This window comes from Mugil cephalus, chromosome 13, assembly GCF_022458985.1.
Source record: "Mugil cephalus isolate CIBA_MC_2020 chromosome 13, CIBA_Mcephalus_1.1, whole genome shotgun sequence".
Taxonomy (NCBI): domain Eukaryota; kingdom Metazoa; phylum Chordata; class Actinopteri; order Mugiliformes; family Mugilidae; genus Mugil; species Mugil cephalus.
Window position 1 is genome coordinate 9,137,390 of NC_061782.1, and position 21,776 is coordinate 9,159,165.

General features: G+C 41.9%; 1 long non-coding RNA gene across 1 annotated transcript in view; it reads right to left on the reverse strand.

The window, feature by feature from the left end:
• Positions 1 to 1,171: 1,171 nt before the first annotated feature.
• Positions 1,172 to 21,776, reverse strand: part of LOC125018667 — a 28,564-nt gene continuing 7,959 nt past the window's right edge. Inside the window, exons 2-3 of the long non-coding RNA XR_007113985.1 lie at positions 3,939 to 4,097; positions 1,172 to 1,267 (exon numbers count right to left, since the gene is read on the reverse strand). This is a non-coding gene — a long non-coding RNA (uncharacterized LOC125018667). The remainder of the gene's footprint in view (positions 1,268 to 3,938; positions 4,098 to 21,776) is intronic.

Below are 21,776 nucleotides of genomic sequence, written 5' to 3' on the forward strand. Positions count from 1 at the left end.
CTTCTTTCTCTCCAGTGATTTGATGTCATTTTCCCTTCCTCTCTGAAGAAATGAATTAATCAAAGACCCACCGTGATGGCATTGTAATAGTTGCGAGAGATAACGGATCAAATAAACGTGGTTCAGAAAAAAAAGAAAAAGTGCGCGCATTAGCATATCTTCAAAGCGAGCGACGCCAGCTTGCCAAATTTAACGTATTTGGAGCGTGACTTGGTGCGCAAGTGCTTATTTTTTTTTCGCAGGTATGTTTAGGGGAAGCTATTTCTCCTAAAAGACTTAACAGATGGCTCCAAAATGTGGCCGGAGCAGGCATCTTGAGTGCATCCGTTATATAACTTCTACATAAAGAGCACAACCAAACTGTACTGTTTATGTCGACCGAGCTTGCCCGAGGCAGATATTTGAAAACATCCAGATGGCACGGCTTTCTCTGTGTCTCTACTTTTCTCCGTTTAACTCCGCACAACTAAATCAACAAAATTATACGAACTGAGAGAAGTAACAATGGAAGAATGCAGGCTTGGGATGCGGCACGTCCAACGGTTGACAGTAGTATGTGCGGCACACCGGTGCAAGCAGATGTGCTGGCCTTGTCACGTGCATGCACTAAGCAGGAGTAAAGAATTGTCATCCAGGCAGGTAATTGGCTGCTGTTTACATTGCTCTTGGCAAACCCTCCTCCCCAGCTTGACACATCTGTAGTGTTCATTAGAGCCGAGGAGCTCTGCTCTACACTGTGTTAGCAAATCTGGCCACTCAGGCTGTTCGCTGTGCAATCTGAGTTGCCAGATCAGTGCTCAGATTCTTGTTTAGAGGGGGGAAAAAGATCTGGATATTAAGTTATGTATCCCTTCAGATTAGTATTAGAATATCAAATTATTGCATTAGATTAAGATTTGTTGAACCTGTTCAGACAAACACATGCTGGCGTTTCCTGAAGGACTCGTGTTTTCTTTTCTCTGTGTGTGTGAGAGAGATATTACGTATTATTAACGTGATGTTTCATTCTAATATGCTAATGTTTTGGTTGAAAAGCAGACCACAGGGCTGTGAGCGAGAAGCAAAAAAAAAAAAAAAAAACGAGGTAATAAAGACAAGGCGTGCAAAGAAATCGTTTTAGAGAGGGAGATGCGAGATGGCGAGGTAAAGCAGTTCTCGGAGAAAGGCTTACCCTAGGTGCTTCAGCGCCAGATGGAGAAACAGCTGAATCAAGTCCAGGGAATACATTCATCATCAGCTCCTGCCTCAAAATCTTCCGTTTACGACCCTAAAGATAAAAGATTTAGACAAAGTGAGAGAAGTAAAGAGAAGAAATGCAAACAGCAGCTTGAGAAAGGACAAATTAAAATTCAAAATGGTTTCAAGGAAGAGCGTTTCAACTATATAATCCAAGGCTTAATAAATTCTATCACAGTGCTATGTGCATGCTAACCTTTCTATTAATTGCAGCTTTCTGAACATGTTAATTATACAGCCATAGTCCATGCATGTGCGATGATTTGAAAAGAAAGGGATGAGTGTACATCATCTTCATTACTGAAATTAGAACGTTACACTGCAAATTAACCCTTTAATAAATTACAGTATGTGCGTCTCTAGTCACACTTTCCCTCTCGACTCTTCGCTAACGCCAGTGACATTTCTGTAGCTGTAGCTGTGGCAGAAGACACGTAGAGATTCTGTTTTTGATCAAATTAAACATGTACACCAAGCAAACCAACTGCTTCTAGGGCGTAGTCGAGTCCAAGTCATCAACACGTTGTTATTTACCACCTCCTTGACATATGTCTCTCCTACTTTTTAAGTTTAATCATGCACATCCCATTTGGCATTACTCGTATTATCATCTTAACAAAGGTGATGCAAAAGCCATGTAATGCCTAAAAGTAAGTTTGAATGTATTATTTACATTTCCGCGGCGCCAGAAAGTAGGACAAACTCTGGAAATAAAAATTGTATGAGATGTAAAACTAACTAGCGCTGATGCTGCTAATGAGTTATCACATCATCTGCTGAGACATGGGTAGGTCATAGATCACACCATTTTTCTGCGTGGCCGATTCTGTTACCGATGCAAAATGTTGTGCTCTGCGTCATATATTGCATCCTACACTTTAAATCATCATGACACTTAACATAAATGTGCATTATAAATGACTCCTAATGAACAAGGCTATGTGACAGGCTACATTATATAATATACCGTATTTATTAAATAATTTGTACTTGCACTCACTCATCCATTAACATGCATGTAAATTCTGTCTGGATTGCATTAATTGCATTTTGAACTCATTGCTGCAGCTTTTCTTCTTAAATTAACTTGCTACAGCTAATTTGACGTGTTCGTTTCCTCTACGCATATTAAAATCTGAGCTTCCTGTGAGGATCGCTGGATCTCAATTCAGTGAGACTTATGGTTTGCGATTATGAATTATTACATTACACGTATTATTAAGGCTTTAAAGCTGCACTGTGTAGTTTTAATTGCACCGCGCAACGGCTGTTTGCTCCATACCTTTTCCCGTCCCTTTGTGTTTCTCTCCAATTTAGGCAAAATTATATTCAACCAGCCGACTGGGAAATCATTTCACTTGTGGTGGTGGGAGCACGAGAGTGGGCTGCAATAACACATGACCTGCGAGAAATGAGATGACAGCAAAAAAAAAAATCTTCTCCGAGACGGCCAACTGCAGCCCTATCAGCAGGTGTGTTTCTGTGTTGTTAGAGAGGGAGGGAGATGAGAAAAAAAAAAATAGAAGAGGCTGCCAGTTATTTTGAAAGTACCCTGTGGAGTTTTAATTACCAACAGGCCTGGCTTCCTTCACATTGCGTGTACCTTCAGAGCTCAACAAACATGTTGAATGCATTCCCTGCCCTGTAAAGTAAAGCCTTTGTTTTTGAATGGTCTAAACTCTGCGCCTTTTTACACAAGCTTGCGGTCTTCTTCTCTTTTTACTGGCGCATTGCTACTTTTAGGACACGTTACTGCCACCAACCGTTAACACCCTCCGCAGCTGGCAGAAATCTGGCAGAGCTGCAGTTGTGCGACACTGGCACGCACGTGCAGGCTTGTAAACACGCTGGTGGGAGACACCGAACAAACCGTTACACCAAAGTCAAGTTTACCGGTCGCATTAGCCTGTGTGCGGATAACCAGTGTGATGTATAAGTACAGGAATTAACAAATAAATTAAAATTCAACAGTGGTATAAATAAGTGGCGCACGATAATGAGTACAGATAATTCCACACACAGCACAAGTGCTCATTAAATGGTTTGACGAGGATGAAAATTAGCAACACGGTGCTCTCCCCCATCATCATCAAAACTGGGAACTCAGTGAAGCTGCTCGGGCTGCCTGCACCCAACTGAGACTTTTTATAGAGGTGTTTCTTTAATTTGACGAGCATCTCTATCTGTATTTTTTAAACCCAGATTTTACAAGAGGGTCCAAAACTATATGTCAACAAATTTAGTTCTTGTGGCGTCTCCATCAGGACATTTTATTTGCAAATGTTAAGTCCCATTCCCGTATATCCCTGTTGCTCAGTAACGCTACCTGGGTCCCTTACAAAAAAAATAAATAAATGTTGCTTCTTATGCCAGAGCGTTGTTACTTGCCAGATTTCAGCATTTTAATGAGTACAGAATTTTAATCCAGATAATAATTTGTACCACATCAGTAGAAGTCTGGAGCCGCATTTAATACAGTTCCGTAGACCTCACAACATATCCCATAACAAGTGTACAGATGAGACAGTTGGAATGGAGACAGCAAATATATTGCCTGAGAATAGTTCCTTTCCTGGCTCCATCAATACCATGTCACAGGCTGGACAGCCCCACATAGGCACCCTTCACTTGTTGTATTGGTTTCCTGATTGCCATGGGAGATTAGCAGACCTTAGGACCTCAGAGGAGCTAGTATTACTCACCTTGACCATGGCCCCTCTGCTCGGCAGGCTTCCAATCAGAACTGGCGCCAAGCTCCCCATTCCCCAGCAACCACACTAGGAGGTCACGTCTCTTTCGAACATCTGCTTTTGACAAATAGCTGGTGGAGGGTTGGCCCACAGAGACGAGAAGATAGGGGTCTGAGGAAAAGAGATGGGGGAGAAGTGGTACAGTATGTGAGCAGGGTTAGGGTAACCCTATCCCCAGGCGTACAGGATGCTAAAAGACAACTGTAGAATAACACATTGACCAGAGCTACTGTAGAGATTTAGAGCAAGAAGTACAATACGGGAGGTTACTAAATGTGCTTTTTTTCCCCCCCAGAATCTACAACCATTAATTATGAATTTTATTTTTGGGGATATTCACTGAAAGTTTTATTCTAAGTAAACAAGCCTATAATTTTAATAACCTCAACAATCCGGTCTCCCAAATCTCTTTCATCCTTGCGTGCATCGGACTCTCACTCAAGAGAATTTCGGGTATATTCCTTTTTGATTACCAACTTAGCATATAACTTACCTTCGGTTCACCTCAAAACTTTCAAAAAAAGCACACTTAAGCAGAGGAACCGAGAGGGAGGGGGCGAGAGGAAGAGAGAGTTGTCGAGGCTAAAGATGTTTTAAACATGAGGGGCTTTTGTTGCCCGTGTTTTGCTCTCAGACATAATTAAATTCTTAATTAGCGAGCCCTGTGGAAGAAATACATCAAGATGGAATTCAATTTAGAGCCCTAACTCATTTTGCCGACAAAAAAAAAAAAAAAGAGACAGGGGAAGAGACTGTGCAGAGGTAAGGAGGCAAACCTGGCGGCAGTAAATGAGCATACTGTTTTAACTTCAACTCTCTCTGTGCAAACTTTGCTCCTCCAAATATAGCTGTACCCATTACATTTACAAGAAGATTGCAGCTTATATCACCTCCATCAACGGCGGCCCAAAGAGGAATGGGAGGCTTATACTGAAGGGATGTCATTAGTGATTCCTATGTCTTTGCGACTTTATTGTAAAAAAAATTTGAGGATACGACTGTGCTACTGCTAGCCCTTCCTGATGTACTTTGGCAAAATGTTTAAAGAGAGCGGGCATGGTTAAGACTCTCCAGATTTTTTTTAGTCTAAAAAAAGTACTGCCATTAAAAAATTCATCACATCTATTCATTCGTGCACAGCTTGTGATCCAGATCATCTTTCTCCTTAACCCTCAGAGTTAACCATGCCACGCTGGACCGGGAAGCCTCTACCCACAGGCTGGCCTGATAACTTTTAACTCATCGAAGTGGGAAATAGAAAATCCATTTTTTAATGTGTCTGCTAAGGTCTTTAGTCATGCCTGGCCTCTCCCAGCGCCTGTCTGGTCTATCCCGGAACAGCTGCGACATAGCTGTAAGGTTCTGAGGAGAAGTGCGGATTTGCCGCAGCCCTTTGATGTGTCAGCACTGCGTTGGCGGCACACCTCTGTGAAATATTGAAATGTGATGCAATGACGATAGGTAAGGGTGAAGAAGTGCCAGGGGGCGAACTGAATATATGCTCTGCCCTGCACGGTATTCCAGGTCCTCAATTCCCCCCATGAAATTGCAGAATGTGTTGCGCGTTCGTGTACGCGAGGATGTCAAGAGCGCATGTGTGTGTTTGTGTGCAGACGTGTGACTGTACTACAAATGGGTGCGCGTCTGCTTAGTGCTTAGTGCTCAAGGAGTTCAAGTTCGATGAGCAAAACAATAACTCAACAACTGTTCGTTTGACCCATTTTCCTCTAAAAATAGACTGATTTTGAAAAATCCTCACTCAGAGTCCTCACCCGACTCCAAGAACTGATGTCGAGCCAGAGTGTCAACTCCCAGGCGGATCCAATGGCCACGGAGGCAACCTGACAAATTTACTCATGGTCCGACCTTCACGGACAACGCCGAGACCTGCTGATCTAGAAGTAAGCATCCTGGGAGAAAGGGGCCCTCATGGCCGGCAGTGAACCTCAGAGTGAGAGGAGTGATTGTGCAGTCAGATCAGCTCTGCGGAGGCGAGGGTTTAGAGGCTTTAGCACATACGCAGCACATGTAATCCCCGAGCCCCAGGGTAGGACTGTGTGCCAGTAGGATTCTCAACAGGGCGGCCATTCTGACTGCGACGGAGAAAAGAAATTTAAAACTACATTCGCTTATTTGCAGGTGCAGCAGTTTTCTTCGTACACTCCTCAAAGTCAACAGAATCAGCGCTCCGATGTTTATCTTTCGGCTACATTATAAAATAACCCTGGAGGCAAAAGCTGTCTGCTCGCATCTCAACTTACGAGCGGGTTAGCTTTGATTCATCAAACACAATCGGCTAGGTTAATGAGTATGTGGAGATCCAGCTACAGCCTCGGTGCGCATCTCTACGAGATTACCCCATCATCTAATTATAATAGCAGATATATTATTCAGTGCATCATGGGTATTGGGTTGCTAATGTTTTGTTTCTTTACAACAACGGGAAACTCTGATCTCCACAACAAGAAGATGTGGGCACTGCGCTTCTTGAAGTTTATTGTGTTGTTTGTTCTCCACCTCCTCTTTCACTTATCTCTACCCTTCTCTTAGTTCACACCTCCCAGAGGGAGGCTGAAGAAACAACACATCAGCACTGCTGCGTTGTGCAAGAACACTGCATGAGAGTTAGTCACGATTGTTACAGTATGTTACCTGGTGCCTTTGCTGAACTTGAACTTAAGAATCATCCATATCACAAGTAATTTTCACGATTTTGAGAAGGTAAATACCACACCACACTCTTTGGCTTACATGTTACATGAGTGAGGTCACAGTACTTTCTTGACTAATGTTGGAAAACTGTTAGGTCCCTGAACACCTGGGTGACCTACAATCACAACTAGTGATAAAGACATTTTTAAAATGATTGCATTGAGCTTTAGCCAAACCGGGTCTTTTAGAGCTTCCCTAAAACCAAAACCAAACCCGAGCATGTCTGCTAAGTGAAAGTGCTTTACTGGCAGAGACTTTCGTTTAACGGAAGCGGCGATGACATTGCTTTATATTGTTGTCGAGCAATGTGCTAATCTGAAGGGAAAATACAGGGCTCCGTTTACAAAGGTTTGACGGTGACCCTGTCCTTCCTTTGACCTCTTCGTTGTGGAGTTATTCATTTTGCACAACAAAGAACGCTCGACTGTAAATGCATAAAATAAAGTGAAAATCTGTAAGGAAGAGCTTAGAGGCAGGTGTTAGTTTTCCCAATGCTCTGTATATCTCTTCAAGTGATTGGATCAGGACTGGGAGGGGCAACAATGGGGGAAAATAAATACTGGATCAGGACCAGTGTTGCCACAGTTACCTTGCAAATGTAATCCGATTATGGATTACTGATTACACTTTAAAGAGTAGCTTATTTACTTTCTTAACCTGATGATTACTTATTGAAAAAAAGTTGCCAGATTAGAGTTATTCAGTAACGCCGGCATCACCGATCAGGACATACCTACCTACCTACCTAGAACTTAGTGTTCGTTGATAGAAGAAGCACTAGAGCTGCTGCTGTGCTGGCATGCTACTCACGACATGCTTTCGTGTGGACACGGCTCTTCAAACCACACGATAGCACTCAAAACGATGGGCTCCTTGAAACAACTGACTGACGATCTGAAACCGAAGCTAATTGCTGCCTGCAAAGCAATGGGAGGGTAGAAAACTATATCAAAGCACTTTGCAGCGTGCAGTTTAGACTTTCTGCAAGCAACTGCGAGAGCAACTGCAAAAGACGGGGAAAGATCTGTAAGATCTACATTTTCAAATAAAACTGCGTGTCTGCTTGGCAAAAAATGCATGCAAAGCACAGCGAAGCCTCCCGTGACTGTAACAGTGCTGCTGGAGCGTTCAGCTGACACTGGAGCAGCATCATTAATGCACAAACAGGGTCTGCATGTAAGAATCATCGGAGGAAAACCTTACAGGCCACCTCATCATAAAATTCAATGTTTACAACCTACAGAGCAACATCCAGTATGAGCCAGCATCTTCCTGCAGACACACACCGAGGATAAACGGATTTCAGATTGCTCTCTTTGGCCACAATCACCAAAGGTGTGTTTGGAGAGAAGCATCAGCATCAGGGTGGAAATATCCTGCTTTGGTGTTGTGTTGTGCTGCATGGGGTTTCTCCAGCAGACGGAACAATTATCTGAAATATGCAAATGTCATGCACCCTGTCAAGAAAAGAGGCTTGTTTCTGTATCAGGATGATGGTCCAAAGCTGCCTGCAATATGTGACATGAACAACCAGCTGAAACTTTTAGAATGGTCCTTACAGCCTGCTAGCTTGAGCATCACAGAAAATCTGTGCAATGCACTGTACAGCCAAAACATCAGTCAGGCATAACATTATGACTATCTCTCTAAAATTGTGCAGGTCTCCCTCATGGCATCGCAATAGTTGTGACTCATCAGAGAATCTACAGTCAGCCTTCTGAGGGTTTCTTGTGGTGTCTGGTAACAGGATGTTTGGGATCTAGTGAATTTGGAGGCCAAGTCAACACCTTGTGCTGGTTTTCATGTTTTTTTGAGTCGTTCTAAACTGTTTCTTTTTATGTGTGTGTCTGTTTCAGGCTGCATCCTGCTGGGGATGGCCACGGGGTAGGGGTGCCTGGTCTGGTCTAGGTGGGTGGTACATGTCTCAATAACATCCACATAAATACCAGGTCCCAGCAGAACATTGTATTGTCACAAGATGGTCAACGTTATTAACTTTTGATGTCAGCGGTGTTAATGCTGTGGCTGGCCGGCGTATCGAACAGAAAGAACAGAAAGGAATTTAATTAAATTTAGCACAAATACTGCCTTGGACGAAAGGATGAAGTGATTAGAATTTTGTGTTTGGGTGTTAAAGGTTACCTTATGTGTGTCCCGCTCTCACAACCGCAATAAAATCTACTTTTCAGTTTTTCCAGTTTGTCAGTGGTAGTTTCAGTGACATTTCAAAAGGAGCTTATTCCGCTTGCTGCACGGGATTGTATTTCCTTCATTGTGTGTGCCAGTTCTGCAACATATTTAATTTCTCAAGTGGTTCCCAAACTTGTGCATTCAAATGCAATTTAAGTCTGCCAGAAGTCTTGATTGTGTACTTTTCCACCCTCTACCAAGACAAGAATATTCTTAAAATGGAGCCAATCAGTCCCCCAGGTCGTGTTCATTTTAATCTTGTAAAACTTAGTGAGGGATGAAGACACCTAAATGCAACAGAGTGCGCTGCTTGAATTTAGGTTTGATTAACTATTGTATGCAGTTGATAATGTCCCATTCAAAGCCAAATCACCGCTCCGCCTGTAATCATATCAATGCCAATTTCAAATCCTTGAATTAATTTTCCTCTTTTCTGACTAAACAGGCACTTCATGACACACTGTGAGCAAGTGAGCAACAGCTGATCTACCTCATAATTTATGCAATCAGATACGGGCAAGAACTACTTAGAGGATCTTGATCTTCTAAGAGGTTCTTAAGGAGAAATCAATCTCATGAGGACGTGAACCCTAAAAATGTCTGATCCCGTCTGACAGATACAGGATGTTGGCTTATTATCACAATAACTACATCACCGACAAGTCACCCTGAAAGCGCTTTGAACGCGTGGTGCTCTGCATCGATATGCATGAACAAATGAACAAATTAAATCAGATTATTAGATTAAATGTGTAATCAGCATCTTACGCGTCGGCGAAGATTCTTAAAAGTACCCTGTGATGTGCGCTCTCATTCAGCTCAAAAGATGAGAGATGAGGGAAGCTGTTTAGCCAATTACACCTTATAACAGGCAATCGGAGCAGGAATAAATTAAATTTGATCAAGCATCTCCGCGTCATTCTGCCAGAAAAGCAAAAGCCATGGTTCAGGGCTCTTTCTCTTTGCTTGCTTGTCTGCCATTTATTGAATGGTACTTATTTCAAAAATAACAGAAGCTCATGTTGTCTAGGATTCTGGGATGTGTTTCATGCAGAATAGCTGTCAGCTAGCAGACTACCTTGAAACAAGGGTATTCATACCAAAGGTATGAATACCCTTATATATTTCTCTTAGTCCTTGCCCTGCGTGTCACCATGCTGCAGGGAGTCCATGATATCGACCTCTATTAGGGAACCTGGCTTTAACACGAGGAGCAGCCCTTCCTGCCCTGCAGACTAGATTGATGGTTGCTCTTCTCCTTTTAAATACAATTTTAGGCTGGTTTGAGGGAGCTAATTGTATCTAGGGCACTACTTTTTTTTTTTTACAAGATCTAAGGATATGGATTTTTTTTAAAGAAACAAAAACAAAACAAAACAATGAAAGTTATGAAAGGAAAAGCTGCATAGGAAGAACAAAAAAATGTGCCTGCATATGTGCTGGTGCAGACAACAGACTGACTTGTGCACAAACACACACTGCTTAAGGAATCCACAAATACTACATTAAGAAGCCTCTAGAGCGACTAAGGCACTGGATGGATGCCTGGAAACTGGGTCATCTAAAGCTTTAAATGCAGTCTTCTTTTTTTATTTTTTTTTTTTACAGATTCTAAGTAATTCTTTTAATCTTCAGCATCTAGCATTTGCATTTGCGCTCGCTCGACGCTGGAGAATTTGTTGAGCAGTGTAACAAGCGAAAAAAACTGTGGTGGACTGCGGTGTGAGGGAGCCGGTGGCCGTGCCCCACCACAGCGTCGTAGCGTGCGACGGAACATTCTGACCAAGCAAAAAAAAAAAAAACCCAAAAAACATCAAAGGATCAAAATGTTTCCGGCTAAGGGAGCTGCTCAAGATCACAATGGAACTTGCACAGCATCTACTGACAGGCATAAGAATACAGCAGCATGAGCTTACAGAGAAGAAATACAAAAATATTGTGCATGGAAGCAAAAAACAGATATATACTGGGTTTTTATGTTCATTACAGCGGGATAGTGTTTCTAAAAGTCTCAAACGCTTCTTTCCAAAAACCTGAGGTGAAATGAAACGTGTGACTCTTCATGCTGCGGCCTTCTCACATTTTACCCCCTCCTTGGTGAGCTAATTAGGTCATTCTCGGTGGGGGTTGTTAATGTAACCCCTGGTAATCTCATATAGTGTAGCCTTGCCATTTATCAGTAAGTGCTAGACCTGACGCGGGGCGTATACCCTGTACTCACTACACTGTAATGAAGTCACTGCTCTCTTCACCCTCCCCTGCCTCTCTGAACAAACTGGATCCACGTACTGTATGAATTGTCTGCTGAGATAAATGTGTGGTCCTGTTGTCGCAACACAACATTACACACACTTTTTATTGGACTTTATGAGCTGTATTGATGTTCACTCGACGATGGGGCCGAAATAAATCCAAGTACATCCCACATACGGGGCAAATAAATTCCCATTTTGATTAATGAATGTTCACACTTTTAAGTTCATGTGAGTAATTTTTAAAGAAGACATTTTTCTCGCATCTGAGCAATTTTTAGACGTACATGTAAGAGTGATGAGCGCAAAGACAATGTCCTTTAGTGTAGTAAGACACATTATTCTGGACTTTGCCTAAATAGAAACCATTTATAAAGCTGGCACTGATATGAAACACCTTCACCTATCAGGATCGTGAAAAAATACATTCACTCATGTGGTGAGGTTGAGCGCTTTGACGATTAAATAGATTAATCCTGTATCACTGTCACTGCAACATTAACCTGCCCAATAAGCACATGTGTTAGAAAGACATGAATGAAATAAAACAAACAAACAAACATCAGACTGCAAACATTTCACCAATCAGATGGAGCCCTGAATAAAACGGCAACGTTTTCATGCCAAATGCCAACAAGATGAAACCCCAAGCTAGTGCAGGGATAGTCTCAAACTATAATTATCGCCTCATGCTCATATTCAAGACAGAATCAGAATCAGCCTTATGGGCCATGGTATGTGTACACATACAAGGAATTTGACTCCAATCAATTTGCTTAATGGTAAAAGAAAATAAAAACACTTAGCATAAAACAAAAATGTACGAAAAAGAGAAAAACTATGCAACATAAGAAGACTTTCAGATAAGAAATAGTATATACATTCATGTATCTGTATATACAGTGAATGTTGACAGTAGACAATGACTCAGAGATGGACATTGGTGCAAAATCTAAAACACTAATGCTTCATACATGTCTTTAACCTATATACAATCACCAATTTCAAGACTGGTTCTCAACACAGCCTCCACACAAATGTGAATTATGGTCAGGCATAACATTATGACCACCTTCCTGATATTGTGTCGGTCTCCCGTGTGCCTCCAAAACAGCTGTGACTCGTCAGAGAATGGACATGGGCAACTACAGGGCAACTGGAAAGATCTGTAAGATCTACATTTTCAAATAAAACTGCATGCCTGCTTGGCAGAAATGTATGCAAAGCATGGCGAAACCCTCCTGTGACTGTAACAGTGCTGCTGGAGACACTGGAGTCGTGGGAAACAGTACCATTAATGCACAAACAGGGTAAGAGTCATCAAAGGAAACCCTTACAGGCCACCTCATCATAAAATTCAATGTTTACAACCTACAGAGCAATATCCAGTGTAAACCAGCATCTTACTGCAAACACACACTGAGGATAAACGGGTTTCAGATTGCTCTCTTTGGCCACAATCACCAAAGGTGTGTTTGGAGAGAAGCATCAGCATCGGGGTGGAAATATCCTGCTTTGGTGTTGTGTTGTGCTGCATGGGGTTTCTCCAGCAGACGGAACAATTATCTGAAATATGCAAATGTCATGCACCCTGTCAAGAAAAGAGGCTTGTTTCTGTATCAGGATGATGGTCCAAAGCTGCCTGCAATATGTGACATGAACAACCAGCTGAAACTTTAAGAATGGTCCTTACAGCCTCTTAGCTTGAGCATCACAGAAAATCTGTGCAATGGACTCGACAGCCAAAACATCAGTCAGGCATAACATTATGACCACTTCCCTAATATTAAGGAATATATATATATTGTGGCCTCCATGATGAGGTTGGGATCTAGTGAATTTGGAGGCAGGGTCAACACCTTGTGCTGTTTTTCACGTTTTCCAAGTTGCTCCTGATCTGTTTTTGTGTGTGTTCCTGTGTCAGGCTGCATCCCGCTGGAGCTGCTGCCATCAAGGAGGGTCATCGCTATTGGGTGGAGGTACCTGGTCTGGTCCAGGTGGGTGGTACACGTCTAAACAACATTCACATGGATGTCAGGTCCAAACGTTTCCCAGCAGAACACTGTATTGTCACAAGATGGTCAATGTTATTTACACTGTTGAACACTGGCCCCTGTGATGTTACATTGAAGATGACCTATGACCATTTGGAAATGAAAAACTCTGATGTCATAATACATCCTTTGACAACAAAAGTCCAATCAGTTCATCCTTAACATTTACAATTTGAATTGCATACGGTGTTCCTGAGAGACAGGTTTCCTCGGATCGATGGACAAACAAAAACAAAATACCTACAGGTTTCAAAGAGACATAAAAAAAGGAGTCCAAACAAAGTACACACTTGGCCTGAAAACTGTAAGGAGCAGGATGTCTAGACTACTTTGCTAAGCCTGGTGCTGGAGGGATTTTGCTAGAAGTCCAAAGAGAATCAGAGCCATTAGGAAATTAGTTTTGGATATTCTGAGACAAGATACCAATACCCCGCAGCTCCTAGTGTTTGGAAACACAGCATACTAAAAGTAGCCTTGGGCCAACTTGAAGTGCCTTCTCAATATGGAGTATTGCCAAACAGCACATTTATGAACTCCTCAAAATTGCTTAACTGGCGAGAACACTGGAGGAGGTTAATTGGGAGTGGAGGAAAATTATTTTAATTCTTTCAACCACCAGTCAAAAAATAGAAAAGGAAAACTGCGTTAACTGCGAGCATGATTCAGCCATTAGAAGGTTATAGTCATCCATTCTTTCATTTCTCGCAGACACATCTTAGTATTTAACTTCACACCGACGGGCCATTTTCCATATCCTGATCCCCAACTTCATCAACTGGAACGCCATTATGCAGATACTGTTCCGAATTGCTATCTGCAATTTTCAGGCGCACCCCGGAGTGTTGCATTATTAGGTAGCCGCTCTGATTTATTCTCACAGATGCTGTAGATCAATCTAAATGATGCCTTTCATTTCTTGGGTTGTTTGGAATGATGCATGTTAGCGCTCTTTAATTGAGATGTTCAGCCCCTCCCCAGTGTCCCTTCTGACATTTACTGGCGGTTTGGATGAAAAAGACAATTTGCATTTCAAACACTGGTTAAACTATTCTCCGGAGAAATCAAATTCCTTTCTCCATATAGCATAGTCGCTGTCTCTGTTGTTTGTTTATTATTTTCGGCATCATGATAATTTGATTACTTTAAAATTGAATGTGTCAGGAATATTTACTGCAGGAGGGTAAGTGACGTGGGGAGTTAGAGGGATCTGAGGGTTGCTGCTCTGAACTTCACTAAACATTGCGAAACACATGTTCGGGAAGAGGTCCCTACTTGAGTCCAGTTTTAGAGGTAGGATTTTAAATATGAAAGGTCCGATTACACATGGAAAGTGGAACTCAAAAAAAGCATATGTGTCCGAACTCTGCGTCTGTCTCAATGTGTACTAGTCAGATTAGAAAAATGGCTAAAAAGTCTCTTATTGTAAGAATGCAACATCACATGCGGCAACATAGCCCTCTATTCTCTCATCACCACCACTAGCCGTCATAAATAATTAACGATTTAATCTATGATATTTTCAAAAGGTCAGATGCACAACAAAGAGAGAGAAATGCCAGTCCTTCCTCTGCAGGAGCACACTCGGTAATCACTCCACACTGGGTGTGCGTTTTCACCTGAAAGGCTCTATCAAGTGGGCCGACAGATATGATGTGTGTGTGGAGGGGGTGGGCGGAGGGCTTTGCGAGGAAGAAGAGGTGGGGAGGCCACCATATAACCAAACAATGTTGAATCTGCCACTGTCGGAAAGACACCTCATGAATGTTTCATCCTTTTGTCTGGAACTGGGCAGGGCTGACGTCCGGGGGTGAGGGTGGGGTGAGGGGTGGGGGGGCGCTGTGACCATGAGACATGGGCGACTGTACTCGGTGACAACCGCAGAGGACAGCCCCACTTAGCCAGGCCGCGGGTTCAGAGCAAGAGGCCACTCACACTTTCATGCATAAATGTCGGCTTCATGCATTAAATGGATGTGGTCCTGATGGATTTCTGCTCCTGATGCATTATCAATGAGACCTGCTCTCTGCATCACAGCCCCAACGCAGACGGACAGAAAGGCCTCTATCATCTATTTCCCTCTTCAGTGCTTCTCTCAGCTTAGAGCCAATGGAAATTTAAAAATACGCCTCAAGGTGTCTTTTGAATCTTTAAACAGTCCGGTGTTGTTGAGGAAGCTTAGGTTTCTCGCATGTTTTGCATGTTAAGAAGTACAAACAATTTTTGACAAAGACAGCTGCTTACTATAATATTTAATAAATTTTTATTTATTATATATTTTTTTAATGTTTCCCTTTTCTTTAATTAGGTGAATATTCTGCTAAAGTTGTCAAACTGAGTTACCGTAGCAGGATTCGCTAAATATTTAGTTCTAAAGCAGCGGCTCTTTATTGAAATTATATTCATATTCAGTCCACTCTGTTGGCGGAGCTGACTCATCTGCTTGTTCTCTGCTTCAGTCTTCAGCTGAGAGCTGAAAGTTTTATCTCATCAAGCCACCCTGGCAGTAAAATGAAAAAAAGAAAAAAAAAGATTCCACAGAAGTGAAAGTTTCCCTTCGATAGGAGGTTGAAGGTAGCCTTAGTCTCTTTATTTTTTTTTTTTCTCCCGCAGACACATTCACACTTCATGACACACTTGACTAGTATTCCCTTTGTGCTGTCTCCTCTATAACGCTGGAAGAGTGGGATGCTGTCAGACATAAATAAGAAGGTGATTGTGTTTCTCTCGCAGACAGAGAGTCCGTTTTAATGTTGTTTGTTCCTTTATTGTCAAACACGGCATCAACACGCCAGTGGAGGTTTTGTTTTAGATTTTATTGTCATTATATCCTATGTGCCAAATAACCCCTTGCCCTCAAACCCAACTACCTTTTCCATCTTCTTTTAATAATATCACTTATTTGTGCCAACTCCTTCTTGCTATTGTCCTTCTTACTTGGTTTTCAAGCTGTTTTGTGACTTTGGAGTATGTAGTGAAATGTACAAAATTCTTTGAGTCACAAAAGGAGCATGTAGGCTGTGAGCTAGACTCCAACAACAACTCCTCACCCCTTCCTGCTGTTCCTGTTCTTCGTAAAATATCTGTTTCTCATTTCCCACCTGTAGTCCTCAGCCCACGCCTCTTCACTCAGCGTGAGCCTGCTATTTGTTATTCGAGCTATCTACTTAACAATCTAGTGTTCTTGGGTGATATCCGATGACATTAATTAATTTACTCTGGGTTGTCGAGCTTGTAAGAGCCGAGCAGGGCCACGGATACAATTCGAGGAGATGAAATGTGTGATCAAAACGTGCTAGTCCACGAGTGACAACGTGAGAATGGGAACATGTGTCTGTGTGCATCATCGTATGCCTCTCTCACCCGATGCCCAGCTGATTTCTATGAGCCTACACTGTAACGAATGACGGTGAAATCTACAGCTATGTGCTGTAGTAAATACAGTAATGTTACTGTGTTGGATTTGTACAGTAAAATGCTGTCAGTTTTACAGTAAAACTTTGTCCATGAGCCAAAATCACAGTAGACAAAGAGTTACTCAAAAGAAAATCACAGTAACCTGAATAGACTAAAGTAATTGACTGTATTTTTACTTTATTGATTATCTCATAAGAGACTTCAGACATGAACCACTCCTTCATTAGGGACTTATATAATTATTTAAATAAATAATTGCGTCAAACATTTTCTTGTTCTTTTATAGTTATTTTAAATAGTTTAGAATATGGATCATTATCTTATTGATGGGTAAAACAGAGTGAAACAGTAATTAAATTTTATAGTGAGAGTGAACTGTTACCTTTTGTTAATAGTACTGTATTCCCATATGCAACAACATTATAAAACAGCAGTGCTTAACTGGCTTGATTTGTACAGTTAATGAACCAGCGCTGTAGAAACAACTTAAATCACAGTTTTTAATTAGTTTTTGTTTTACAGTGACTACACTAATACTGTAAATATGTTTTATAGTATATCTATTGTAAATTATATTAACAGTAGATATGCTGGATAATTGTTGCCAGTAAGCTACTGTAAATTTTAAGGTAACTATTTTACAGTGTATGAGGAATGTTTACTTGTCAGAACTTGTGTTTGTAGTACTCTCTGTTCTCCATTCTGCCTTTGAGTTAGTGTGTTTCTGTCGTGCAGGAAAACCCAGCTTGGCAGGCCCAAAACAGCCAGTCTTTCTATTAAACATTCATGAACCGCGGAGCAATGGCGCCAGTGCAGTGAGGTCACTCAAGACTGATCGGTTTAGTCGGCTATGGCTCCACAAATCAACATGCCTACACGTAATAAATATATATATATACGTCCCCCAGAGACCTGCACCTGGCAGCCTGTTACTTTCATAATGGAAAAAGAAAATCCTGTTGCCTTATGTTGTCTCTTCAGAATGCGGTATTGAAGAAAATTACTTGACACACCCAAAGTGTCAGTCAAATCAGACACCTGCGTCTCTCAATGATGAGGTCACTGATTGTACCACTAAAGGGGCAGTAGACTCACAATACAATAAAAGTTACTTTTTTTTTCTCTTAAGACAGGACACTCTGGACAGGTGGTTAGTCTATAGCAGGGCTATCATGGAGAGACAGTATAAACCGTACAAAGATAGTTTTGGTTTGATTTGATGAGGTTTGTCAGTTTTGACCCCAGTTTGAATGGATTCTGTGGTATTTGTTTATTGTTATGCTTACATATATGAGGATCCATTACAAAAATATTACGGTCAACTCATCAGCCTTCTCAATACATGTCTTAAACATTTTGAAGAAAGTGCCCAGGATACTACTGTCCACGTAAGTAACTCTTTCATGCATGGTGAGACAAACACATAAATGCTCCCTTGTACCTCATACTGCTTGGCTAATGCAGCTGCAGCCTCGGCTTCTCTCTGTTGGATCGTTCGATATTCTCTCCACTACCAAAAGTGAACCCTGAGCCATTATTACAGTAAAAAACGACTTTTCATCATAACATCGACCTTCGATTCTGTGTGCACTACAACCAAGCGGAAGGATTTGAGTAGTATCGAAAGCACCTCTTTGGTGCCCGGCAACAGAGACTTGAAATCCAAGCTGAAACAACGTGTTGTTCTTTTGAGAACCAATGATGGTTACTTGTTCCAGGAAAAACCATAGACCTCGAAGCAGCTACTCAGAGATGCAGAGAACATTAAAAAAACATCAACAGTGTTGTTCACACTGAGACACTAATTCAACTCCAATTACAAAAAGAAAAGAGAACTAAGGTTGAAACTGACTGAAAGGTGTTTTTTTCTTCCCTCTGGTGCTTTGAATGCCAAAGAGGTGCATTTCATTGAGAGGAAGTACTTCTGATATTACCCCACTCTTCCAAGTCATATTACTGGGATGTGTAATTATGTTCAGTAAATGATGATGAGTAGTGGCTTCAGGCCTTTTGTGAACCGAAAGAGAGGATTTTTATAGAGTATGTCACATGAGGAAAAATTAATACTTCGGCCACAGCCACATTTAGTCAGCACAAATCTCCAGATGCACGTGTTGTTACGGCAACATCATTCTCCTAGCTTTGCACCTGGTTGAAAACAATCATTTTATGTACACTGCAGTGGCCCTTAAAAGACACCCAGTTTAGACGGTTATTCACTTTGCACACTGCCATTCCAGCATTAACCTTATCATTTTATCCTTTGCAGGAGTGGGTTGTTTAAAGCACATAGACATAACTGGGGCCATTAGCAAGTAATCACAAGGGACCTGATTCAATGGACTGGTAAGGGCTGCTGGAAGGGCCAGCAAAACAAATCACATTACACCTCAATTAACACCATGGAGGCCTCTAGAGTCCAGTTGCATTCTTAGCAATAAAACTCCCCTACCCCTCACTAACACACTGTGAGCATGCAAACACGTCTACGTACTGTACATTTGATGAGAGGGGAGGAAGAGCAAAAGCAGACTAAAGAGAACAGATGCGTTTACTGTACTCTGTGTGTATAATCACAGCCTCAGCAGAGCTAGTTACAGCGCGGAACTGCAACATTTCTCTCTGACCCTGGTTCGTCTCACTTGGTTAATTATAAAAGGTTGCATCTGGCTCAGAGGGCGGTGAGCTGATAAGACCGCCCCGTCGAGCTGCCCGGCGTCCCCATCAAGAGACAAGGACAGTCACACAGAGTGGCCACTATACAGCTCAGGGCCAATTACCCACCTGCTGCATGACTGCAGTTCAGGGGTGTCATTTCATGCTAATACCACTGCCATTATTGCTGTTGTTTTTCCTGTTAGGGGGTTATGGAAATTAGATCTTAAAAGCCACTCAAATTTGATGATATGACTGGCTAGCTTTGTTTGAACTGTTAGTTTCAAGAGCGGCAAATTACTGAGAAGAAACGCTGCCAAGTACTGATATTAAATAGACATTAGGCTCGAAATATTTGGCACCGCGTTTATCTAGTTATATGGCAAATTAGGTTTAATTATACCTGTTTGAAAACAGGTCCACAGCTATTTGAAAGGAATGCTCAATCTGTGTGATATTGCAACATTAAATTATCATGTCATCAAGCTAACCCGTTTATTGATGATATAATTACAAGATTGTTTTTACACTGTGTTGGGCAGGAGGGGTTACATAAAACTAAAGAATGAGCTAAACCCAAGAGCAGCAAGAGGACCATCACCAGCTATTTGCTACTGCTGTCTTTGGAATAACTAGTGTCTTGTTAATACCACAGCCAGCTCCAGAGTCTGCATTTAATTTCCCGTTCTCTTTGCCATCTTTTTCCTCAGGCCAAGACATGAAGTCAGGAAATCAAGGTCAAAGGGAAAATTATAAATACAAGAAGCCCAGGACTTGTACTTCAGTGTGACAATCCAGGGACTGCTAATATTAAGCAAGTGATTTATTGTTGCATGTGTTATAAAAAAAGAGAGAATAAATATCAGTAGGTCACACAGGGCTGCTCTCTGAAATTGCTTTGCAAATTAAATGTACAGATGCTCAATAATTAAAGCAGACGGCTTTCCATTGAGCGCCACTGCGCGGCACCCGTCTTATCAGCGCAAGAGCTATGTCCAGAAAACACGTTTTGAGCGGAAACGCATCCTCCACTCAGCTGTCTCCAACTCTAGACACTAATCATTCAGCGCTACGCTCCAGCTTTCGCCTCCGAACATATTAGCGAAGATGATGATGAGTGACGGGGACTTTTACATCTCGCCCCAATTAGCGAGCCACCCTTGTCCCCCCGCTCAACATTAAGTATTAGAGGAGGGTTGACACATGCCCGTCAGTCACTCCCCTCTCCTTCCCCCACTCGCCTTTCTGCCTCCTCCCCCCCCTGCCTTTGGGCCTGTTGCCACCAGTGTCACAGCCAGCCGCCATCATTCTCACTGCCTATTCTCCCTTTATCAACTGAGACACGGAGCCGGCAAAAGCTAAGGGTGTGAAAGGGAGCTCATGTTACCCGGAATTTGTTTCAGCGGTTTCATTGCTCTCCCTAAGATAAATTAGTTTGAACCAGTGCATCAGTGCGAGAGGTATTAGAAGCACATAATATTCATCGGCAGCGTTAACGACAAAATATGTGTGTAGCAGTCTAGCGGACACTCGGCTCTGGGAACAAGTTGAAGCATTACAGATTTTAACACTTCGGCTTTTAGCACCAAATCAGAGGCAATAAGCATCAACTAATAGTGTGAGCGTCCACTGTATGTGTGTACAACACCGAGGAGGAATGTTAGCGGATGAAGCTGAATATTACGTTTATGTACAAACAACATGTTTTTTTCCCCCCAATAAGTCCACCAAGTAGACTTAATTTATACTTTAAAAGCAACAAGTCAATGCACTACTGTGTTTTTAAAGGACACACCAGACAGCTGAGAAACACTGTGTTAAATACAACCATTTGTTTTATTGATCTTTTTTTTTTTTCACAGGATGAAAGTGAACCATTAACTTCTTTCTTTGCTCTGGGAGTTTCCTGTTATCGACCCGCTCTCGTCCAGGACTCTCCCAAAGTGAGAGTTAAGGGAGTAAAATGAACTGTAGACGCTGAAAAGTCCACAGATGACCACAAGCATCCACTAACTAAAGAATATGAGCATTTAATTCCATTCAGAACGGGAGCTGGTGTGACTGGCCATTACTAAAGCCTCCCTGAAAGCCACCTGCCAATACAGCCTCCCTCCTTCTAATAGCATGATTATTCTTTTCCTTTCAATATTTCAAAAAAAATTGCAATAATTACTTGGTTGCAAGCTCACGCAGGGCTTCGGTTTGCATTTGCACCCAGTCTTAGGAAAATAAGAGGCATAAATGTCAAGCTATCACCATGTGTTGCCTCACACAAGCCAGGATAAAACCTGCAGTGCAGTGACAAGGAGTCAGAGCTCTGAATGGCTTATAAGGCTTATTAACATTCATCTCCAGCGGAAGCTGAAAGAATAACAAATAGCGAATGTGACTTTAAAATATAGTAACTGTGTGATATACCCACTGTGGGTAGGCAAAGTGTTGTAAATGAGTGGAACTGCAGTGTGTGGTAATGTGGACTGATACTCTCATAATAACTGTGCTCGACTAAGCAG